Source organism: Plectropomus leopardus, chromosome 16 (genome assembly GCF_008729295.1).
Source record: "Plectropomus leopardus isolate mb chromosome 16, YSFRI_Pleo_2.0, whole genome shotgun sequence".
NCBI classification, from domain to species: Eukaryota; Metazoa; Chordata; class Actinopteri; order Perciformes; family Serranidae; genus Plectropomus; species Plectropomus leopardus.
The window spans coordinates 24,079,905-24,097,615 of record NC_056478.1 but is presented as its reverse complement, the minus strand read 5'-3'; the positions used below and the strand labels follow the sequence as shown (position 1 = coordinate 24,097,615).

The 17,711-nt window shown below is 40.1% G+C and overlaps 1 protein-coding gene across 1 annotated transcript in view; it reads right to left on the bottom strand.

Moving 5' to 3' along the window:
* Positions 1-11,561, bottom strand: part of hivep2a (HIVEP zinc finger 2a) — a 116,144-nt gene extending 104,583 nt beyond the window's left edge. Inside the window, exon 1 of the mRNA XM_042503671.1 lies at positions 11,098-11,561. The gene's annotated coding sequence lies outside the window, so the exon portion shown is untranslated. The remainder of the gene's footprint in view (positions 1-11,097) is intronic.
* Between the last annotated feature and the right edge of the window lie 6,150 nt (positions 11,562-17,711).

Below are 17,711 nucleotides of genomic sequence, written 5' to 3'. Positions count from 1 at the left end.
GAGAAAGAGAGACATAAAAGATGATAAAGACGCGCTTACGTCCTTTTATTTAACTCCACTGTTGTAAACACACTGTGCGTTACTTTAAGACCATGTGCAAACAACATGGCTGCCTCTTGGACTGGAGTCATGCTGAGTCCTGGCATATCCCAAAATGCGTTATAAGTGTTTTATCATCATAACAAAAAGTGTTATATCATGGTCTCATCATGGTTTTTATTAACCTTTTCAGGACAAAATCATTGATGCATATGCAATTTTTGGATAAAAAAAAAACAAAACACTGATATTCTATGGACCAGCATGAGAATATATGACAGTGTTTGACCAAGAGCTACACTATGTGGCCAAAATGGATGCCATTTGTGTACTATGGCCAAAGTACACAAAGTGCATGCATGAAAAACATGCATTTCCTTTAGATCCAGTTCAAGACACCTTAAAGCAATAGTTTGACATTAAAGGAAATACACTTATTTACTTTCTGGCAGGCAGTTATCATTCTCACATCTGTCCGTTTTAATATATTGTTCAGGCCCGGATACACCAAATCTTCATCTAAGAACGAGCTGTGACAAAGCTGAATGATGCGTTGCCTTATGTCACCTGTGTCTCGGCCAAAAAGTTGTGCATGAACACACCTAAAAGACGACAATCAGCAGATTACAAACTACGACGGTAGTTTGTAATCGGCATTCAAACCCCTGACTGCACTTCTAAAGCTCAGTCAACATGTTATATCCTGTTTGTTCATTCTGTACTAACCTGTGAAAAATGTGTAAAAGTTATATTTCTTGGATATGACCAGTAACTCCATGGAGTCTCTGAAGGTTACCTGGGAACTGTTTGAATCAAAGTTATTTCCCAAACAGCATATATTTTATAAAATAGTTTCCACTAACTTTGTGAAAACAGTCTGGGAAAAACCTTTTCACAGTTCAACCTAAAAATGCCCCGTACAAAAAGCCAGGTGCATAAAGAAATGGTTTTCAAAGTTTGTTGTGGAAGAAGTTGATTGTCCTGGTCTCATCCAACACCAGTGGGATGAACTGGAACTCTGTGAGCCAGACCTGATAACCAACATCAGTGTTAGACCTCACTAATGCTCTTGTCAATCTCTGCAGCCAGGTTCAACATCTGGAAAGTCTTCCTAAAAGAGTAAAGGCTGTTACTGCAGCCCAGTGAAGTCTGGTTTTAGAATGAGATGTTCAACAATCGTACATGGGTGTACTCTTCAGGCATCCACATACTTTTGCCCTTGAAGTGGAAAAATAAACACGTAGATTGGGAACATATTTGTGACAGGTTTAAAGGTCAAAAGGTCATGAGTCTCTCTCAGCATATAAATATAAATGTGGTATTTAAATTTATGTCAGGAAAATAAAAACCAGCAGTTGTTTTTGAAAAAATTCCACGACAACGGGAGTGACATGCTGATCCTGTGGTTTGTAATCTCAAATTTCTAAAAACACAGAAGTCTCTGTAGTTTTCTTAGCGGATTCTGAGTGTTTGACACTGACATTTCAAACCCTTCATTGAATCCAACAATAAACAAATAAAAACAGATTCTGTCTTAGAGTTTCAGATCACTCGTGTCAGCCGTTTGTCATCTCGATTTTCAGTTTTCTTTTGTCATTTTTTTCTTTGGATTTTTTTTTTAAAGCCCGTTGGGGTTTCTGTTCTGTCTCACCCGCGGAGATTGGATTTCGTTTCATCCCCTGATATTTTTGAAGTGTTCTTATCTTTTGTATGGATATGCAAATAACTCAACTTAAACCTACAGCAGTAGCTGATGTGTTTTAATTGTGCTAACTCCAATGAAGCAGATAATATCAGAGTGGGCAGCAGAGCTTGGGAACTGCACACCAACAAGAGTCAGATGGTTTAACACAGTGATGCATATTCAAGATTCCCTATTACCTCATTTCTAATGATAACACCCATTTTTAAAACAGATCAGTTTAAGCTGACAGTAAAAGATGTCCTCTTTCAGCAAGGGCAGCTCAGAAAATGAATCTACAAATAAAACTATAAGAGAAAAATGGAAAGAAAATGGCAAAAGTTGCTGATTACAGTATATGTCACAGTCCCTAAAGTGAATTAAAAAAAATGAAGACCCAATAACATAATAAAGAAAGAGTAACAGAGAAAATACAGTTTTACGTGCAAATGGCATTTTTCAAAATCAAATTTTCAACAGATTTTTTTAGATTTTAAGGGGAAAAAACTTCTTTGATGTGCACCTCATTTTCATTTTCCATTTTTGATTCACCTACCTAACCGCCCTCACATTCGTCAGTTAGATATCCTATGTTTCCCAAAATGCCACTGGACATCCCCCCTGTAGTAAAGGGAGTATAATTGTACTCTGCTGGGTTTTATACATACGTAGTGAATTACTGCAAGCAGGAAAGTGAGACTTTTGCACTGAGAGAAATCGAGAGTTTCATGCTTCGATCAACACCGAAAAAACAATTTTGTGTCGTCAAACGTATTTCAGTTGTGGTTTCGTTTCTGTGGGTGTGCATGAATGATGAACATCGCTGCAAAATAGCAGCAGTAGATTGAGAGAGACTGACATCAAAAGTTGGAAGGTTTCTGGTGTTTTAGATGACTGACATGTTTTTTTAATCATACCGGAGCTGCTGGGAATATGGTGTCATCTATGTTCGAGAAGTTACTCAGCTGTTTATTTTTAAAAAATCTAATAAAACCAAACATGAAATGGTTGTGTATGAGCTTCACATTAGATACTCAGCAGTTTAAGATAAAGTTTTTGAATATTCAAACAAAAACTCAAGTTTTTGCCAGACTGCTATCTGCTGGCTTTGTTCCTTTGTACTTTCTGCCCATAAAGAAAAGTTGTATTTTAGTCTCCTGGCATGAAGGAATAAACTTTAACCTTATCAGGAGTCAGACGAGAAGACAGCAGTTTCACCTCTGTGCTAGTGGTTCAGTGTTGAAAATTGTTTAAAAACCTATACAGAGAGCCAGGGGGAAATGCTAACGTTAACCCTCCTCAAAGTAGACCTTCACAACAGATATTTTTGGCTTGTCGTTGCAGCAAAAGCACAGGTGCAATTAATGACAGTAAAAAGTGCACTCCATTTAGGTGAACTGGTTCAAGGTTACTGGCATTGTGGATGTCGGCTCACTGTCATGGCTTTCTAGGACACTTAATGGAACTGAGACATTGTTAATGACATTAGCTGCACCTGTGTTTTTTTTTTTCTGAATGACAAGTTAAAATGTCTGCTAAAAAGATCCATCAAAAAGCCACATTTACAGCTTATAGCTAATGGTTTCAACACGGGCACAAACACAGAACAAAGGCACAGTTGTTTCCAGGCAGTTAGCTTACTTATCAAGCAGCTAGCTTAAACAGCAAGACCCAGTTTTTTGCTTGTGATCGCAAAGATAACAGATAAACCCTGTTTAATTAGTGGCTGGCTTGCTAGCTAACAGGATACTTCATATAGAGGAGTCTTTTGACGAGAAGTTTCTCTCTGTGTCTGTCTGGACTCTCACATGTTCTGAATGCATAATTATCAAACTCATATCAGTCCTCTCATCTTAATCTTGAATAGAACAGTATTTACCTTAAAAAGCTTTTTATCAAGTAGGAGCAACCTGAATACACACCCTCCATGTTAGTGAATAGGATATGGGCCAAACTAAAAGGTATACGTCAAAGAAATTCTTCTAGTTTTTAAGTTTAGTTTTTAAGTAGCATTTATCTCTACAAAAAGTCATTTCTAGGAAACATGGTTGTCTCAAAACCTTCAAGGGAAATAGCTACGGATTCATGTTATTGATTTTTTTTTGCCAATATCTGCTATGCCAGTATAAAAACAACTCACTTAGCCAGTAACCGGTATCAATATATCCAGCTCTTCCCACCTAATTTTAGTGATCATCAAGTCTCTTTTGTAGTGGACTATACATTATTGGATTATATATTAGAAATATTATATTATGCATACTCTTGTCGTGATGGCCCACCAGCAGATAGAGACATGAAATACAAGACGCCCCGATATAATGGTGCAGCCCTAGAAATAGCATCTTTTTTCTATGATATTCAAATGGTATAAAATATGGATGATAACAATTAATCGATAATCGATTAATCGGCCGTTAAGAATTTAATCGAACATGTGAAATTTAATTGATAAATCAATAGGCAATGAAATGCTGTAAAAAATATATGGAGTATCATACTGTGAGCTTTGACTGAGGATAAAATACATTTGGTACTGTTTGAGATTAGCAAAATTATACTTCTTTTTTTTTTTTTCAAAAAATGATTAATCAACCGTTAATTTGACCAATAAATCAATAAGAACTCACAATTTGCAGCCCTAGTATAAAAGCATCCATTCTCATGGCTTGGCTCAGACAACCACCCATGCTGAAGAACGCTATATTTGCAGTAGTTTTCGGCTCCATATGTTGCTTGTTAGGAGTTAGCGCATTTGATTTACAACCCATTCAGTCTACAGTAAAAGGAAAACTGCTTGTTGGTTGTGTCAGTTGGGATTTTCTGATTACAAAACACTGATTTAGCTCTACTGTCTCATGCATAAATGCATGAAGTGAAACTAATTACAAGCTGTTGAGAAAGTAGGCCAGTTTGGGTAAAGGTCTCTCTCTCTCACTCTCTCTCTCTCTCATTCTCTCCAAACACAGACGCAGCCCACCTGACATCAGTGCCTCCCTCTGAGTAAAGAGAGGTTGGGTTTCAGATTCCCTGTCAAACACACACACACACACACACACACACACACACACACACACACACACACACACACACACACACACACACACACACACACACACACACACACACACACACCCACCCTGTTACTTTCAAGCATCTTTCCATCTCGTTTAAAAAGCTGCCATAGAACAAGAGTTAGCATGTCAGCACCTCTGATTCCTCGTCTCAAAGTCAATGGGTTTGTTGAATGTTTTTTTGATTAGAAGCCTTAAATAAGGTCTGTGGTTAACACAAGCTTAAGAGACTTTCACATTTTGTTCTACAACATAAAATGCGTCAGTAAATACCCCGCTGAGAACTTGGAAGCTTTTATGTCTTTAAAAAGGGTTGTTGCTAACAAGTGGCTACATGAGACTACAGAACGGCATCATGCTGAACTGCGCTGAACACAGCTTACTTTTACTTTTGGCGCATTCATTTAGGCTTTAAAAATCATTAAAGTGGTGGCCAATTATCTTGCTGAACAAAATGTCTAAGTATCATAAACGTTTGTTCACCACAGAGGTTATTTTCTGCAATGATGCAAAATCAGGTGGAAAAATCTTATAGGCTTTTTGACGAGGGAACTAGGACAACGTTAGCTGTCAGGTTGGCCGTCAAAAAAAAAGTCATTCTTGGGGAACCCTATCGGCCGACATGAAGCAACAGTCAGCATGGTGATCATTGACTGGCTGAGGGATTTAAAAAATGTCCTCATCTTAGAGGTTATAGCGGACTGGGAGAGGGAGTTTCCTTTTGTACAGCTGAGGACAACAAGCTGAGATCACACACACACACACTCACACACACACACACACACACAATCTATCGAGCAAAGTCCTTCAAATGAAAAGTGTGTCAGCAGCTGACAGAATAGACACACTCCTCTGTTGGTACAGCTTGGAAACCTCTCATCCTATCGCCTCTCCTCTTCCTGCTCTCTGTTTCTCCTCATCCTTCTGCTCCTCCATCATCCTCTCTTCTCTCATTGCCTGTCCTCTCCTTTTCTCTCTCACTTCCATTTTTCCTGTCTTGTCTTCTACTCTGGTCTCCGTTACATTTCCTTCCCTCATCCTCATCCTCCCTCTTGTCCTTTCATTCCCTCATCCCTTATCTCATCTTTCTCCACCTCCCTCACTTCTTCCTCTTCTATTGTATTTTACTTGCACTCTAACTTAACTCTTTTTCTCCACTTTTCCCCTCTCCTCTGCACCTCCTCCTCTCCTGTGCTCCAGGTGTGTATATCCAAGCAGGTATTATGTAAAACCAAACCACAGAGGAACTATTTATCAGCAGGAGCCAGTCAACCAACTCATTAGCTTTGTGTGTGAGTGTGTATCTTAATAATTTAGCCATCGCTGTCAGGACCTCGGTCACCGGAGCGCTCTCAGGTTCCTCTACAGCTCTCAGGTGATCACAAACAAACACACACACACACAGACAGGTGAGACTGTGCAGTTGCATTCAAAAGCCGCACAATTCATTCAGTGAGATAAACTGTGGATCAGTTCAGTGTGAAGCTTAAAATCCTCTTTTAATGCTCTGAATTCATTGCTCTCCAGAGGAAGCCCATTCACTTTGCAGCAGAGAAGCACGGTGTTCCTGTGTTGCAGGTGCATTATGTTGCAATGCAGCTGTTATTTGTCGGTAGTAATCCACTCGAAGGTGTCTAATACAATACAATAACAGCCGGGACGAGGCAAATAAAGCCACAATACAAAGTGGAGTAACGTTTTCTGTGTGAAATCTGTTTTTAAAATGGGCAAATTGGTAATTTAAAGAAAGATAGAACGTGTATACACTTGTTCAAACATACACCTGATTACTTGTACTTCATTTTGTCATTATTCTTATTGTTGATGTTGGGGTTTTTTTTTGGCCTTTCATTAGTGATTTATGGTTAGTCTATAAAACATCAAAGATATCAAGCTAATCGACCAAAACTGGGTCTTCAAATGACTTCCTTACACCCTAAAAAAAGTTGGAGAGCCTGCAGTCAGGGAATGTAAGTACATTCATTCAAGTAGGTTTTTAATATATTTATTTATTTATTCATTAATGTACTTGCACCTCTACTCCACAATCTGAGGTAAATATTGCACTTTTCACTCCACAATATTTATTTGACAGCTTTAGTTATTTTGCATATTTAGATCATCAATACTACATTTTAATCAGCTAGTATATTATGTTCAGTGACAAACAGTGCTTTTCATGATAATCTCAAGCCAATGTGTTCAATAATTCTTTCAGCACTTGACGCCAGATGTAACTATTGAAATCCATGGCAGCAGAGTATTTAAAGCTGATGGTTTTACTTGTCATCTGTACAAGCAGACTGTCAGGATGTTAACGATTTTACATTTAATGTCAGGATATACACCAGCAACCCAAAATTTTAATAAGAAGCTCAACTCTGTGTGTGTGTGTGTGTGTGTGTGTGTGTGTGTGTTTGGTGTCTCAGGGCGTGTTACTTCATCGCACCATGCCATACATCTGCAGTCATTTCAAATTCTCCAGCTATGATGCTATGATGTTAATTCACATCAAATGCAAACGCATCACATCTGCGGTGAACCAACTGATGCACAGCCAGCGGCAAGACAGATGCAGACGGCTGCAGCTAGAAATTCTCAAGAAGCAAGACGCACTGATAATCAAGCAGATTTAAAAGCAAGTCAGATAATTAACTCTAACAAAATCACAACAGGCTGCTGCCTATTTTGAGTGGCTCGACAGCAGCAATTTAAACCTCAGATGATTGTTTTAAACCAATTTAGACATTGTGTTCCTTAAATTACTCCAGCATATATAATGTAGGTTCAAAGGAATCACCCATAAGGATGTAATAAATCAAGATGTATCATACAGTAGCAACTTAAGAAGGATGTTCACAACCTGCACCATCTTGAAGCGGAGACAGAGGCAACAATCCCCCTCCATTTGCAACCATCTGTTATCACCTCACAACTGAACAAACTGTCCTCTGAGGAAGACCATCATTATATGTCTTTGGAAACCCAGTAAAAGCTAGTAGGTGGTCCTTGGGTTAATATTTTCTTGTCACGCCAATGTAATCTAATATTTGAGTGTTTTTTTTAGTGTCATAATGTTATGACACTTAGAGACAAGATGACACTGTCCCTGACAGATCACACGTCCCACCAACAGGTGCCATTTAAACTAGCATACCTTACTGTCACTTGGGCCAATTTATATCGGCCACATTAAATATATACTCTGAACCCTAATAATCACAGGTTGCATGCCCATGATTAGTTGAAAAGTGATTATATAAGAATGTCTATGTTTGTTCATAAACCTTGTAGCCACATTTGACTGTTAACATTTCACCATGCAGTCTACCCCTAACCCTGTACCACCAAAATTAGCCTGCGTTTTTTTAAATGCAGGAAAAAATACGTAATAGACTCCTTTCCTGTTCCCAGAACCATCACTGGGGAATATGATACAAGACAGTATAAGTGTGCGGCAGTCATGAAAGACAGATGACACTTAACTGCCTCATTAACTAATCATAAAACACACTTCATTCAAAGTCGACAGAAACAAAATAAAACTCACCCAAACCATAAACGCTGGTTACTTTTGTTTGTAATCTAGTCAGTAAGTCCGCTGCTCCAACAATCATAAGCTCCCGTTTGGTCAAAATAAATCCTTCATTTGCCAAGTTGTATTTTAAAAACATGTGGTTATTCCCTATGGTCTCGCTCTACCGTTGCTGTTTACTTTCCTGTAACTGATCTCTATGTGTCGTGATGTCTTTAAGCTCAGCTGCCTATACCACCAGCAAAGATTGGAGAATTAGCTCTGCTGGTGCATGCTGTGCACTGCGTACAATGAGTTTAACAGAAAGAGGTACGCCTGTATTGTTGACGGTATTGAAAAGCATACCCTCAGGATTTCTAAATACCATAATACCATGATACCACCCCAACCTAGTGGCAAACACTACACCAAGGATAGCACTTGCGCTTAGTTGGGTGTCCACGCTATCCCCATAGGAAAACAATGACACAGCCAGCGCAGAACAGTGTTACTGCTGAACATGTTTGGGCAGGTTTGGTCTATTAATGGTTACCAAGCTAGCAGGCTAGCCATACTGGAGATTAATACCACCAACCCCACTAGGCTGGTATACACAGCAACTTGCACATTTCCAAACTGAAATGGTCCTCTACTCTGTCTCTTCTTTTGTTGTTCCTCCGCAAATTTGGAGCAATGAATGTTCACCTCACATGACTCTTCACAAAGTCATCCCTGGTTTAAGTTATTACTATCGGTGATGACACATGTCTTCATGGCAGCACAGAATCAACGATTGTTGTACTTAAAGAGTATTTGTTTCAGCTCTACTGGCTGCTGCTGTAGTATGCAAGTTCCTACAAGGCCTAGGTAATAAATTAATTGACTGTTAAGTGTAGAAAATCAACTCACACCACATGCATGTTCTCCGTACACTTATCCACCCTTGTGTGTGTGATTGTGTGTGTGTGTGTGTGCATGGACGCTCGCTCCTACGCAGCACACCCCAATGGCCATCTGAGGTGGCAGTGGGACAGATGGTACGTAGGTCGGTCTATTGCCCCGCACACGCTCTCACACACACACAGTCACCACAGACATGTGCACGTGCACGCAGTCGTGCACGGCATGTCTCTTGACAGCAGAAGACACACTCCTCAGCTGCAGGCTTGTAACCTCACAAACACTGCAAACACATTCTGGGATGGTTTTTGTTAATACTCCCCTTAAACAGCAACAAAGCGTTCCATCAGTGCTGCTTCTCTCTTTAATTCAGCTTCCATTTTATTTCACTGTTTTGCACGCGGCTTTTCATTGTTTCTAAAAATACCACCTTTACAGTGTCAATCCAAGTTTAAAATTAGCTGCTTTGCCTGCCAACACAGACAATAAACACACGCAGATGTGACAATACAGATGCAATGAACAATTCCATTTATTAATAATATTATTTTATTTTTTCGGCTTTGCTAATGTTTAATGTTTAATTTTGTGGTGTTTGTCTTTCTCATAATTTGTAATAAATATTTACTTATTTTTTTAATTTACTCAATTCTTGGCTATTTAATGGTCCTTACTCCTTATTGGTAATGTGGACTTTATTTGTGTTTCCTGTGACACATTAAACATCAAAGAACCGCTCTGACAACCAAACAGTCATGTTGGCAGCAGCTGGCCAGCGCAGTGTCCTTCAGCTGCAGTTCAAAGCCTCATATTGCCAATCATCCTTGCTGTCCTGTCCTTAAGCATAAAGTAGTGCTCGACCCTGACCTTTGACCTCTGACCTCACTGAGGTGGAAAAAAACAGAGAGAAAGCTTCCCTGCAGAAATGAGTAGCGGATCACAGGATTATGACTTGCAACAACACACGCCTTGCTTATATGATGAAGCAGCGAAGAGAGGCTGAGATATTTTCCAGCACATGAGTAACAGCAGGCTCTCTTTTAAGTGAAAGAGAGACAGAGCAGGGCCTGGCCGTGCGTCGGAGTCTCCCCGGCCGGGGCCCCTCTCTAGACGGCAACACGTCATGGAACATTCCCGGAACCAGCCAGCGCACCACCCACCATTTCTCTCACTCTCTCTCTCATACACAGACACACACATACATGCACACACAAACAGAGGAAGCAAACGATGAGCATATGAAGATAAAGTCACTCCCTTCTGAAAAAGTACTCCAGTTTTTATATTTGAGAAGAACACAAAACACATTGTAGCTGTGAGCCTGAATTTAAATATCTCAGGCATGTCACTCTGATTATGCTGTAGCAGCAACAAGGAAATACAGGAGAGAGATAAGGTCACAGCTTAAACTCACTTTTGAGCACTATATGGTGAGTCTAGTGACATTTTAAGGGTTTGCAAGTGAACTTCTAGGAGCCAAAACACGCAGATGCGGCCAGAGCTTGTTTGTTGGTGCACAACTCAAATGCAGAAAATCGACCTTCCAGACGCAAAATCACACCATCACACCTCTTCCACTTTCTCAGCTTCATATCCACGAACAGTCCCCCCTCCCTCTCCCTCTATATTTCTCTCCCCCGGCCTTGCAGCCAGCCTGGCCGTGCAGGCTACTGCAAATTCCTCAGGATATTACGCAACCCGGGTAATCTGCATGCAATGCAATGCGTGCCCGGGGTATTCCCCCTGCATAGCCTTGCCCTTATAAGCTAAACTAAAGATCAAGTGGCGTGAAAACAGCCCATAATGTCCGTCATGGCGCAGAAAAGCCCGCTGTCACTGTGACATATGTGAGAATATGTCCGGTAAGGTTTCGTTTTCCCTCCACTTACCTTCTGTCTGCGCTCCGGCTGCGCGTCTCCGTGCGAAAATGACAACAAGCAACCCCGGTGACAGGGGATCCGATTCCGGGCGGGCTTGACACCTCGCTGGTTGTCCGCTTAGGAAAACAGCCCGGTTGTTAGAAATCCACAAGAGTCGAGGAGGAAAGCGGTGGAAACGGCGCGGCGAGGCGGCCGACGGAGGAAAAGTTGCGCGTAAAAATGGAAGGAATCCTTTCCGACCGGATTTCTGCTGCCGGAGCTCCACTACTGCAGTCAGACAGACAGTAAAATGTGTGCGTCTGGTTGTGTTGTGAGTGTGTATGTGTGCGTGTGTGAGGGTGAAATCAGGAGACACACGCACACACACACTCGTACGCACACGGGGGTTATTCCAAACGCCACTTCCCAGAATAGCAGCATAGAGGAGAGGGAGAGGGAGAGAGAGAGAGAAGGAGAGAGACGGAGTGGCAGAGAGCGAGAGAGGGCGTGTGTGTGTGTGTGTGTGTGTGTGTGTGTGTGTGTGTGTGTGTGTGTGTGTGTTCGTGTGACGTCGTCGGATCCCCCAGCGCGCAACCAGGGCAAAGGGAGGGGAGGGGAGGGGAGGAGGAGCAGTGGCCGAAGAGGAGGCTCTGTCTGCCGGCACGGAGAGAGCAGGATTCCCCGGTCACCTCTGGAGCGCCCTGTCTGTCTGACTGCCTGACTGTCTTCCTGCCTCGTTTGCTCGTTTGTGCCTGTCTACCTGTATATTCAATTGTAGATTAGGACTGGAACTGAGCACATAAAAAGCCATACAGTTTGCAATATGAAATGATCATATAATTTCTATATTTCAAATATACTTATAGTTATACATATACATATTTTCGTGTATATTAACACTACACATTAAAATCTGATAAGTTGATCTCACATAAAAAATAAAACTGACTGCCTTGAAAAAAAAATGTAAATATAACTATTAATCTTAACTTATGTTTACTTTATAAGTAATTGCTAAGTTTACTCAAAATGTAGCTGCATTTACTCAATTTTGTGAGGTTGTTGCAACTTAAAAGTGACAAATGAAAGTACCCTCTTCTTTCTAAGCAACTTCTGTAAACCAAGTTAGTGTGACTTCACGTGATCATTACAAAGAGGAATTTAGCAATGATGAAGTAAGGAGATCTAAAAGTTATGTTTTATTTCATGTTTGAGAAAATACAAATATGATTGACTAGTTTCCAACCAGCAGAATACAGATATAAGGCACAGTTTACTGAAGTTGCCAAAACGTAGGAAGAATGACTTAATTACATTACTTTTCATTTTTTTAAGTTGCAACAACTTCACAAAATTAAGTAAATATAATTACACTTTAAGCAGAATTAAAAATTACATAGAAATTAAATATAAATTGAGACTAATAGTTATACATATGTTTTTCAAGGTAATCAGTTTTCTAGATTTTTTTAAAAAAGCATAATCAACTTGTCAGATATTACAGTTATCCAAATACAATTTAACGTGCTCATGATTATTTATTCTCAATTTCTCACAGGTATCAATTAAAGATCTATGACTGTTTTATGCACTCAAAAGATGTATTTCTTTCAAAGTATGGCTGCAAATTTGTTCAAATCAGCATTAGTGAGTACTCTCCTTTTCCAAGATGATCCATACACCTGCCAGGTGTGGCATATCAACATGCTAATTAAACAGTATCCTTGCTACACAGGTGTGCCTTGGGAAGTTTTAAGCAGGAATGTCCACCAGAGCTGTTGCCTGTGAACAGAATGTTCGTTCCACACCTGTCAGGTGGATGGATTATCTTGGAAAAGTAGAAATGTTCACTTACACAGATAACAAATTTATGACCAAAACTTAAAAGAAATATGTCTAATTAGTGCATAAAATGTCCTAGATCTTTAACTAAACCCTGTAAAAATGGAAGCAAAAACAGGTGTTGGTTTTAAATTTTTCTATTTCTATTAGATAGTCTTTATTGTGTACCTCACTGTGTAACTCATGATTACAATATTAAAATCTAAAAATTGAAGAATCTTCAAACAACCCTTTCCTTTATTTAGGATCATTATAGCTAGATTCCTTATTGTCCTCCTTCAAGAAAATTTGTTGAAATGAAAATGAGTACAAAAAAGACATAACGGATGCAGACAGAAGGTTTCATCCATGTCATTGGGTATAAATGAGCCATAAGGGGCAGTTTTTTCCCAGCTGAGAACGCCAGGTGTTCCTCATGGAAATGCCTAGCTTGAAGCATTGAGAGAGAGCTTTGAAGGCGCAGCATTTTATACGCTTATAAGCTTTCGCTGCCTGCGGTTGCTATGTGCTAAATATTCACAGAGGTAAACATGTGGCATAAGGTAGAGTACTTGCTTTCGATGAGGACAAGGCATGGAAAGTGGAAAGATACAGCATATTCATATATTTCTCCTCCATTGTTGTTATTCAGCAATTTTCCTTGTCAAATTTGACGGTTTGTCTTTGTGATAGGCTGTCTGTCCCTCCTCTATTGTGATTGAATGGCCAAAGTGACAGTGATGAACGCAACATTTTTACCCAAAGTTGAACATGTTTCAACTTTTGGAAAAAAAAAAAAAAAAAAAACCTGCAGTACTCAGCGCAAAATCCACACCCAAGGCCTTATTGCGCTGCCAGTGTTTGTAGAGCGGCGCAAATACCCAGCACTCCCATTGCAAAGGATAAAAAATATAGCTGGCCACAGAAAAAAAACAAACAAACAAACAAAAAAAAAGCTTTAATAGAAACGACCTTAAGATTTAAGGGACCCCTGGAGTTGTGGCTCCCAGGGGCAGTTGCCTTCAAGGTTGTAAATCCAACTTTTGGTTAGGAGACCCAATATTTCTAGTTTAGTCAAAGTTTTAGTTGTATACTCTGGTATCCATTGGATTATTTTCTGATAAGGCATTCTTTCTGAAAAGGATCACAAAGGCCGAAAAGATTCGAGTTTTTAACATGGGTGGTAAAAGCCAAATACTAAACATGTTTCAACAGAATTTATTTATTAATTTATGTGGGTAGCTCTTACATCCTTCCACAGCCAGCTTTACATGTACAACAATAAGAAGCCATGTCATTCATCTGCTGCCAGATTTTATGTGAATCCTCAGTATTCAGACAACACACCCACTCCAGCTCAGCCCTTTCATCTATAAAACACATTTAGGAATACAGAGGAGCTCATTTAGGCAGCCCTCCCGCTAATAAATTCAATCAGGACTGATAAAGTCCTTTTTCCTTCGGACAGGTTCAGATGCTCCTTTGTGCTAATAAACTACATTAGCTTTTGTGAGCGCCTTTTAGCAACAGGTGGCTGGTTTGAAGCATCACAGGTTTGATTCCTCTGCAGACGGAGCATTAGGCCGGTGAATGTGAATTGCCGCGTGCAGGCTCTGAGCTGCAGTAACCATTCGCTGTGGTAATAAACCAGACTTTTGTGCAGCCCTCAGACGTCAGCCTTCTTCAAATAGCTCTTATTGTACCTGCAGAACATATAATGACACATAATGGTCTGATAATTGTCTTGATGGCATCCGTCCATTCGCAGCGCAGTGAGAAGTTATCGTCCGAGAAGGAAAAGATGTTGCTTAGCAGGGGTGGAGTCATCAATGCAGCTATTAGAAATGCAGTGAGCTTTTGTTGTAGATCTTTTGCTCATGTCAAAGGTTGGCAAAAACCATATCTATTTTTATCTCTGAGGGTTTTATATGTGGCATGAACTCTTTTTTTAAAGGGAAGTGATGATGTGTCTATTGTCTAAGATATTAAGACGTATAACCGCAATGATCCTGGTTCAATAATGGTCCTTTTTTGCACGTCATTCCACTCTCTCCCCCTGTCTTTTCTGTCAGAAAAGGGTAGTAAATGTCAAAAGAGAATGCAAAGACATGCAACAAACATCCTGGACAAGATTCCAACCACATTACCTAACAGAGCTACATCAAACACATAGTTATTTCTTCTTGAGTCCTTGATCTTCATTTCAAGGGGAGGTGTAAATCTGCAGGGTGTGAATCCCACCTTCTGCTAACAGTTTTGGTGACGGTAAATCTGACAGCATCCCTAATTCCAGCTCTTTAAAGATACAGTTCACCCTCAAAACCAAACTACATAGTTTCCTCTTACCTGTAGTGATAATTTATCAGTCTAGATTGTTTTGGTGTGAGGTGCCATGTGTTGGACAGCCATAGAGATGTCTGCTTTCTCTCCAATTGAATGGAAGTATATGGCACTCCTTTGTGGTGCTTAAAGCGCCCAAAGAAAAAAAAAAACTACATCTGCCAACCACATCATAGTGCAGGAGGAAGTGTGCATCTACTAATGGAAAAGAAGCTCATGTCCATGATGGTTCAAGATGTAATCATTGATAGGATCCTCCTCGACTATGTTGGCTTGCTCAGTGGTGCTGGGTGAACTAGCAGTGGATGCACTGTTATCTCTGCACTGTGTTACAGTTGGCGAATGTACTTCGGTAGAAAGAAAATACTTTCTGCTCACAACAATGTCTGTGGATTAAATTGAGCAAGGTATCCTCATACAGTGGTTTATATGATATCCTGCGAATTAGTGTCCCAAAAATGATGTTACACCCCAGCTTACATTTGTATGTGGGGCCAACAGGTAGAAAATGTGCAGAAAAATGGGCCCTATATAGGATTGTTGATGGGTTCCATAATGGCCCCATGCCAATCACCAACATAGGGCTATCAGGATACAAAGTGGGTATGGGCCCAAAATGGGCATCATATCTGGGACCCAATTAGGTGGTTAGGTTTAGGAAAAGAAAGAAAGAGGACCTTAAAATGACTCAAAGTTCACTTAAAGTTCAAGTAGTCCTGAACACACGCCCCCCTGGGAAAGTCCTGTGTTTTGTGACTCAGCCACCACCCCGACATTTCTCTTAACAAGACTGTTCAGGACCAGTTTCTTTATTACTCCCGTCAACACGCCTTCCAAAATATGTGGATTATGCAAGAATTATAGGTTCATGGTTCTTGAGTAACCAGGTCATGTCTTCTGGAAAGAACCATTGTTGCTGAGCTGCATTTTTTTGGCACTTTGAGCACCACAAGCTGAGTGCCATCTAGTTTCATTAGTTTCATTTGAGAGAAGGCAGACATCTCTACAGCTGATATGCCCAACACTTGGCAACTCACACCAAAACAATCTAGATTGATAACTACCACCACCACAGGTGAGAGGAAAAATATGTATTTTTCACTTTGGGGTGAACTGTCCCTTTAAAGACACTACAGCCAATGAATGCTGTGCTATAGTTAGATGGAAGAAAGACGTCAGATCTCCGACCTCCAGCCACACAACTTCTCAATGAAAGTCCTCTTCTCTTAGCCCATAGGCTTGGTTATCCGTGTTTTGTGTGTGTGTGTGTGTGTGTGTGTGTTCGCTCGCGCATGCACGCCTGTGTATTTGTGCCGGCCAGTGATAAGTGGATTAATGTCTGCCATCTCCCATAAGAGGCTCATCGGGATGTGACCTCATCACTGGTGACCCCGGAGTCCCCATGGCGACACCGTGGCAACACGGCACCATAACGACAGAGAGCTGCAGCAGCTTCTGATGCGGCAATTTGCATCTGCTTTTCATATGAAGCCCAGCAGGAAGATGAACGCAGCCTGAAGCCAGCACACTGACTCTGTTTTTATACACACACACACACACACACACACACACATATGTGTGTGTGTGTGTGTGTGTGTATAGAAAGAAAGTCAAACTCCAAACAATGATTTTATCACTTTCAGCAGCAAAATTATTTGCCAGCAAATGTCTTCACATGAGTCATTGCTTTGATAATTTACTCTGCAGCTGTCAGTTTGATGAAGTAAGTGTGACTTCTTTCACATATGCTTTTTTACTTTAAAACTCCATCAATTTCTTCTTGTTATATATGGTTCCAAGATGTTAATATCATTTAAGTGTCTCTTTCAGTTAAAAGTGGAATAACAACTTTACTTAGAATGTAAAAAACAATGTACGACATCAGAATCCATTGTATTTGTAATCTTGAACATAATGACACTGGTGAACCAAATAAGTGTTTGGAATTAGACAGTAATGATAAAATTTGAATAACGAATGTTATGAGTGTGAAAAACTAAATGGTAACAGTGGGATTATGCTGCAGCTGTGATTTGGAAAATTTCTCCTGATGTTATGACACTGTCTGCTGTAAAAATGTGTCACCATTGTTATCCATTGTAACTGACTAATGCAGCCATTAAAAGGTATTTGCAAGGTTATATTTTAATGTCAAGTGCATGATATACCTGATGTAAAAAGTGGTTCTGTGAACAACATGTTTAAAAAAACTTTCTCAAAATGGATAATTTTGCATTATCTGTATTTTCATCAGCAACAAGGGAAAGCCAGACAACAAAACAAAGTGGTTTGGAGGAAAAAAAAAACAAAAAAAACATAATTTCATAATCGTGAGGCCCAACGTTTCAATAAACATCAGCAGACATTACAACATGTAAACTGATAAACTAAACAAATGATGCTATTTGAGGGTTGTTCACATGCTTGTCTGTTTTCAGTCTCCTCTAACTGCAATATAGCCGCAACCTCTGAAAGTGCCAAAA